Source organism: Prosopis cineraria, unplaced genomic scaffold (genome assembly GCF_029017545.1).
Source record: "Prosopis cineraria cultivar Desert tree isolate PC_DT_omini unplaced genomic scaffold, ASM2901754v1 PC6, whole genome shotgun sequence".
NCBI lineage: Eukaryota > Viridiplantae > Streptophyta > Magnoliopsida > Fabales > Fabaceae > Prosopis > Prosopis cineraria.
The window spans coordinates 20,529,018-20,535,649 of record NW_026555337.1 but is presented as its reverse complement, the minus strand read 5'-3'; the positions used below and the strand labels follow the sequence as shown (position 1 = coordinate 20,535,649).

Here is a 6,632-nt window from a genome sequence, read left to right as displayed (position 1 = left end):
AAAGTTTTTCTTAGTTTCAATGAAAATGCAGAAAATGACTTATAAACAAGACTAGAGAGAGTATTAGTTTTGCATAAAATCTCCCTTAAACTGTCCTGAAATTTATGGGGCATTTAATTTATTTCAAAAATATATAAAAAACCATCAGTTTCCTAACTATCAAATATAAATAATCAAATCTTAATTAGTAAATTCCTCAATAACAAATTATATAAAATACATCTCATTCTTCAAGCTCTAAAGTATATGTATGGAAGAACATGTCAAACTTCCCATAAATAACAAAGAGAGGCCAGCTCGTATATTTTAATAAAGATCAAGTTCAAGTATTTTTGGAAGACTAATTAAAATTACAGTATAAAACCCATTATTCTAATAGAAAATTGCTTGAATGGACACAACTGCCCCCTAATTTTGTGTTATAAATTGATGTGGTCGACGCTTACAGAGATATACAAACATTCAAACCTAATTATGGCTTTCAAGAGGCAATATCCTATTTTGGTGATTCTCTTTCTTTCTGTGTTGCTTCTTTCTGCTGAAGCAACCTCACGGTGAGTGATTACTTCTTGTCGAATATTTTTTTAGTTTATTTGATATTAGCAAAACATGCATATACTCATCTATATATGTTCTACCTTAAAAACTTTTCATATGAATCTATGCTATTTAAATTTTATAGAACTAACAATAGTATAATTTAAAAGAGAGACTCGATCCGATGAAGGCTAGGAATACACATGGGTCTTATTTTGTTTTCTATCTGGGTTCTTCTCTTTTTCCTTTCTGGTTTTTTTTTTTTTTTTTGGCTTGTACTTTTTCGGGTTTTGTGTGCTCGTGATATATAGTCTTCGCGTTTTGCGGCCAAACAAAAAAGAAAAAACCTGACAACCAAAACATTTATAATAGATGGACAAATAAATTGATTTATAAGAAATTTAATTAGAAGGAAACAATAATTGTATTATTATTATTATTATTATTATTATTATTATTAACTGTCTTCCCTCAACAGGCAATTACTTTCTTTCGAATAGATTAACTCAATGTTTATATTTACGGAATTGAAGTGAAAAAGGTTGTTTGAATAAAATGATGAAATTGTCTCTTTTCTATGCAAAATAAAACCAAACGAGTGTGCAATATGCCTTAGCTTGTCTCCCTTTTTTAAGGAAAGTGACAACTAGGGATCCATAAGAACATTAATCATAATTAAAAATATTAATAAGTGCTGTTTAAGTCTAAAGGCATTTACTGGTGAACCTTAGGACCTACCTTATCAAAACTTTTTTTTTTTTTAATAAAAACGTAGACCAAATGGAATTTATGATATGCTCATCTGGTTTCTCGTTGAATCACATGATGACCTTACAAATTAACTGCAGATCAAACTCAAAGGTCCTATTTCTTGGTTATAAATTCAAAAGCAGAAATAGAATCTGAATGAGTTCACTTGACATGCACACACATAAGTAAAATAGGCATAGGGATGAAGAGATTAGATATGCAATGCCCAATTTCTCTTAAAACTGTTTGGGTGGGGTAAGTTAATATTTCATAGGGCTAATGAGATTAATTTACCAAAAAGAAAAAGAAAATAAAAAGAAAAAGAGAAAAAGAACATAATTTATATAGTTCCTTTTTAGGCGGCGGTTCGGGTAAAATAATCGACACAATATTTGTTCCATCTCGTAGAGAAATTAAAGTGAAATTTTCTCTACAACCATTTATTCTTGTTGATATTCATTGGAAACATCTGATTTTACCACGAAATAAAAAGCACCAATGCTTCTCACATTATATTATTATTATTATTATTATATATATATATATATATATAATATTGACGCGCACACACACACAGTGCTATTATTAGTTTATTGATTGATTTAATTTTCTTTTTGATGATCAAAAATGAAGAAAAATAATAGTTGAATTCTTGTTTTTCTATAGGTTCACAAGAGAGAAGGATACTCGCCACCCAAGTATCAAGCAATCGATGTTTGAAAAGAGTGACATCACGCGATAAACCTCGTTGCACAATTATTAGAAATAATAATAATGTAATGCTTCTGATCTATTTGTAAATTCTTTGTCTACATAGTTATTTAGTTATTTTGTATATTGTACTGTTATTACAAACCCAAAGGGCTCCACAGCTGCGTGTTGCAAATTATACACCAATTATGTAATGTTGGAATATTTATAAATATTTATGGATTTGCATTAATTAATAAGCCTCAGATAGGTCAGTCTTTATGATCTTGTGTGAACCATGATAGGTGGACCACACAAGTGAGTTCAATGGATAAAGGCCCAACGTACAACCTTGTAACTATCAGTTATTCCCTATCTCTTAGCTGACTAAGTTAAGGATAATGTGAGATTAATTAATTAATTAATTAATTAATGAAGGAGGTTACTAATTTGATCCTTATAATTTAATCATTTGATAACCAAAATACATGATACTTTTTACTCTCCATTATCTCTAAACTCTCTGCAAACTACTAGGTCTAGTAGACTGTGAGTCTGCTAATTCTCAAGGTAATCGAGGAGTGACAATCAGACATGGATTTTTCATGCATGCATGTTACTTTGCTCAATCTTAGTTGTAATATTTTTGAAGAGTTCTTTAATTATTTACGAAGCACCCATACTTTAAAATATAATATCAACGTGCCCGGGTTCAATTCATGTCTGATGCGGTTACTTTATGATACACATAATTATTCTACTATTTTCATTATCATATTTTTTCATTAAAAATATTTATGACTTAAAAAATTAAAGAAGTAATATTTTAACATGTAAATGAGCAAATTACCCCTTGAATTTTAGATCCAAAAGCATATAGTCCTTGAACTCATTTACTGTGCCAATTTTTCCTCAACTTTTAAAAAATGTGCAATCTGACTTATGCTATTGACAAAAGTTAATTCTAACAGTTAGTTAACTGAAAAATGACAAAAAAAAAGGCATAAAAAATTACAGAGAGAATGTTGGATCCTCTTTTGTAATTTTTTTTATCATTTTCTGTAATTTTTAAGGTCACTTTCTAATCAACTAACTATTAAAGTTAACTTTTGCTAATAGCTTGAGTCAGATTGCAATGTTTTCAAAAGTTGAGAGAACAATTTGTATAATAAATTAGTTTAGGGTCTGATATACATTATTTGAATTTGGTTATAAATATATTTATTACTTTACAAATTCTTGTTTAAGATCCTACTTTATTAATTCACTCTCTGCTTGCAGGTTTCCCTTCTTTTTTAAAATTCAATTAAAACCTTATATTATGAACATTAAAAGTTTAATTGTTATAAATTAACTCCGTCAAATATAAAATATCCCGGTCTAACCTGGAAGATTTGAACATAAATAGGAAACCCGTAGGCTTATAAGAAAAAATTAAACTTAAATAAGTTAAAATGTTATTTTTAAATTTAAAATTTTTAAAGTTATACATCTTATGAAGTATTTAAGATAGTTATCCCATATCTAATAAGATTCTCTAGTACTCCAACAAACCCTTAAAATATGTATTTTAAATTATATATACAAATATAAAGATATTTAATAAGATCTCATCATTCAAGAAAATGCCTTAAGAAAAATGAAGGAAAAACATCTTAGTTCCTATTTATAAAAATAAAAAAATATTTAGAATTGTGCAAATTATAGAGGAATTAAAATTATAAGCCATACAATAAAATTGTAGGAAAAAGTGATTGAGCATGGGAGATATCTTCGCTTCTTCATGCATGTGAGTGATATTAATCACTTCTTGTTGAATCTCTTCTAGTTTATTTGATATTAACAAAACATGCACATAATCATCTATGTTCTATCTCAAACATGTCATAAGAATCTATGCCATTTAAATTTTACAGAATTAACAATGGTGTAATTTGAACTTATAAAAGAGACTCGATCTGACAAAGGCTAGGATTACATATGGGTTTTAGTTTTGTTTTCTATCTAGGTTCTTCTATTTTTTCCTTTCTGGTTTTTGTTTTTTGTTTTTTCCTTGTACTATTTCTTTTTTAAAAATTAAAATACATATTTTGATTTGAAATATCTTGAGCCAGTAAATGCATACTTAAGTCAATTAGTTTAACACAAAAATTTCTACCTTAAAGATATTATATCTATCAACTTGAACACTATGATACATCCAAACTTATGTAAATATCTTCATTTTTTTTAAGCTTATCTTGAATCATCCTTGTCTTTATCTTTATGTTCTTCATTAATATTGAGTGCAGCATGTTAGGGATGGCTTCAATTCTTTCTATTCATACTTACTCTCACTTATACTTTGGATAATCTTCAATGATGACATGAATAAAATATTTAGTCCAAGTATCAATATACTTGAGAAGTCTTATATTTAGTAAATATCCAAGTTATGAAAATAATACTTTAAACACTCTTGGATATTCAATCATTTTAGAATAAAAAAATATTATAATATAAAATAACGTCTATATATATAAAATTATTTCTCCAAATCTCATGTAATATAGAGAAATATAGATAAAAATACTTTAAGGTACTTGTTCTTTAGTTATAGTTAACTACTATATTTATAAAAATAATTAGACATAAGTATAATTAATTTTTTTAATATTTGTCATCATCAAAACTTATATGGATCATAATATCACAAGCCATTTTATATGTTCAGCAAATGTCACAAGCCATTATATTTGGACTGGGCCGTTACTCGCATGGGTGTTTTTCAAGCCCATTTCCATTTAATTGGTCGAAGAGAACAGGATATTTGCTAACAAATTTTTGAGAAGCTGATTTTTAGCAAATGAAATATAAATCAAATTAAAAAAAATTACATATAGGTCTCATGAAGTATATTTATTTATAAATAAGTCTTATAAAATTCAGAAATCACAACTAGGTCCCTTGGGACATGAGTATAATTTGAAAATAGGATAAAAAGATAATAATGCCCCCTATTAAACATATACTATACATTACATTAGTAAAATAATATATAGGGTTAATGTGTGATTTGAACCTTGAACTATAAGTCCAAAGGTGGTTTGAACACTAAACTTTAAAAAAGTGCATTCTGAACCTTAAATAATTAAAGTTAGGATAATTTCACCCATATAATTAATTTTTTAACAAACATCTGTCAAATTCATTTGAGAAAAATTATACTTTAGTTCCCAATTTGACAGACGTTAGTTGAAAATTAATAATAAGAGTGAAATTTCCCTAACTTGTTTAGGGTGCATAATGCACCTTTTTAAAAGTTTAGGGTTCAAATTGCTCTTGGATCTATAGTTAAGAGTCTAAATTGTATACTAACCCCTTTGTATTTTAAAAGATATACTCTAATCGATGATAATTGAACAATAACAGAAAAAAGTGTATTTTACATATTATATCAATTTTTAAAAAGATTGTGAAGGATTGTGTAAGTTTTTTAGTTTGAATTGATCGATGAAGGTGAAAATTTATAAAATAGAACCAAGTGCTTTTATGGTAAATAAAAAGATAGAGAAAAAAGTGTATGAAGAGGAATTTATTCTAGATTTTTCCCTCACAAAGAATGCTAATATTTTTTTTCATCGATATTATTATGAGATTCCATTATGTCAAAGAACAAACAGGAAAAACTATGAAAGTGCACTTATAGAAAAGTATTGTGCAACACTTCTATTGCTACTACTAATAGCCTATCAAAACCCAACTCAACCAGAACAAAAATAATCAACTCCATACAGTTTCATTCTTATCTATCATAATCTCTACCAAAAATTGCTTTACTCATTATTACAATTTACAATCTTCTTTTATATAGTTTCATCACTATCATCATTATTATTGTTTACCTTTTTTATTCCTTCTTCTCATATCCTAGAAAATTTAATATTATTATGGATTAATATGCAATTTAAATACTAAACTATAGGTCTAGAGGTGATTTGAACTCTAAACTTTTAAAATAATATATTTTTAAATCCTAAACAATTAAAGTTGGGGCAATCTCTCCCCTATTGTTAACTTTCAAAAAATGTCTGTCAAATTGGGACTTAAAGTGAAATTTTTTCCATATAAATTTAATGAACGTTTGTTAAAAATTAACGATAGGGGCGAAATTGTCTCAACCTTAATTGTTTAGGTTTGAAAATACACCTTTTTAAAGTTTAGGATTCAAATTACCCCTGGACCTGTAGTTCATGGCCTAAATTGCATATTTACTTTAATTTATAATTATTTTATTAGTAATTTACAACTATAACTTTAACTTTTTATAATTGAAAATTTATATATCCAATAATTAAACTCATAAGTTTAACTATTATATATGTAAAGTTACAATTGTAAAAAGTTGAAGTTATAATTTAAATTATTAATAAAGTGGTTGTAAATAACTAATGTGAAACTTTGTTAGTAACACATGATTATTTAACTATTGGATATATAAAGTTACAGTTGCAAAAAGTTAAAATTATAGTTGTAAATTGTTAATGAAGTAGTTATAAATTAATTATTTAATTTGATTGATGTAATATGTGTTTAAGAGGGGTATTATTGTCTTTACAGCCTAATTTTAAATTACACTCATGCCTCAAGAGACCTAGCTGATGTTTTCAAATTTT

General features: G+C 26.9%; 1 long non-coding RNA gene across 1 annotated transcript; it reads left to right on the top strand.

Annotated features, from left to right (window-relative positions):
* Nucleotides 1-461: 461 nt before the first annotated feature.
* Nucleotides 462-2,212, top strand: LOC129312601 (uncharacterized). Its single transcript, XR_008593631.1, has 2 exons — nucleotides 462-554; nucleotides 1,954-2,212. It is a non-coding gene; the product is annotated as an uncharacterized LOC129312601 (long non-coding RNA).
* Nucleotides 2,213-6,632: the final 4,420 nt, after the last annotated feature.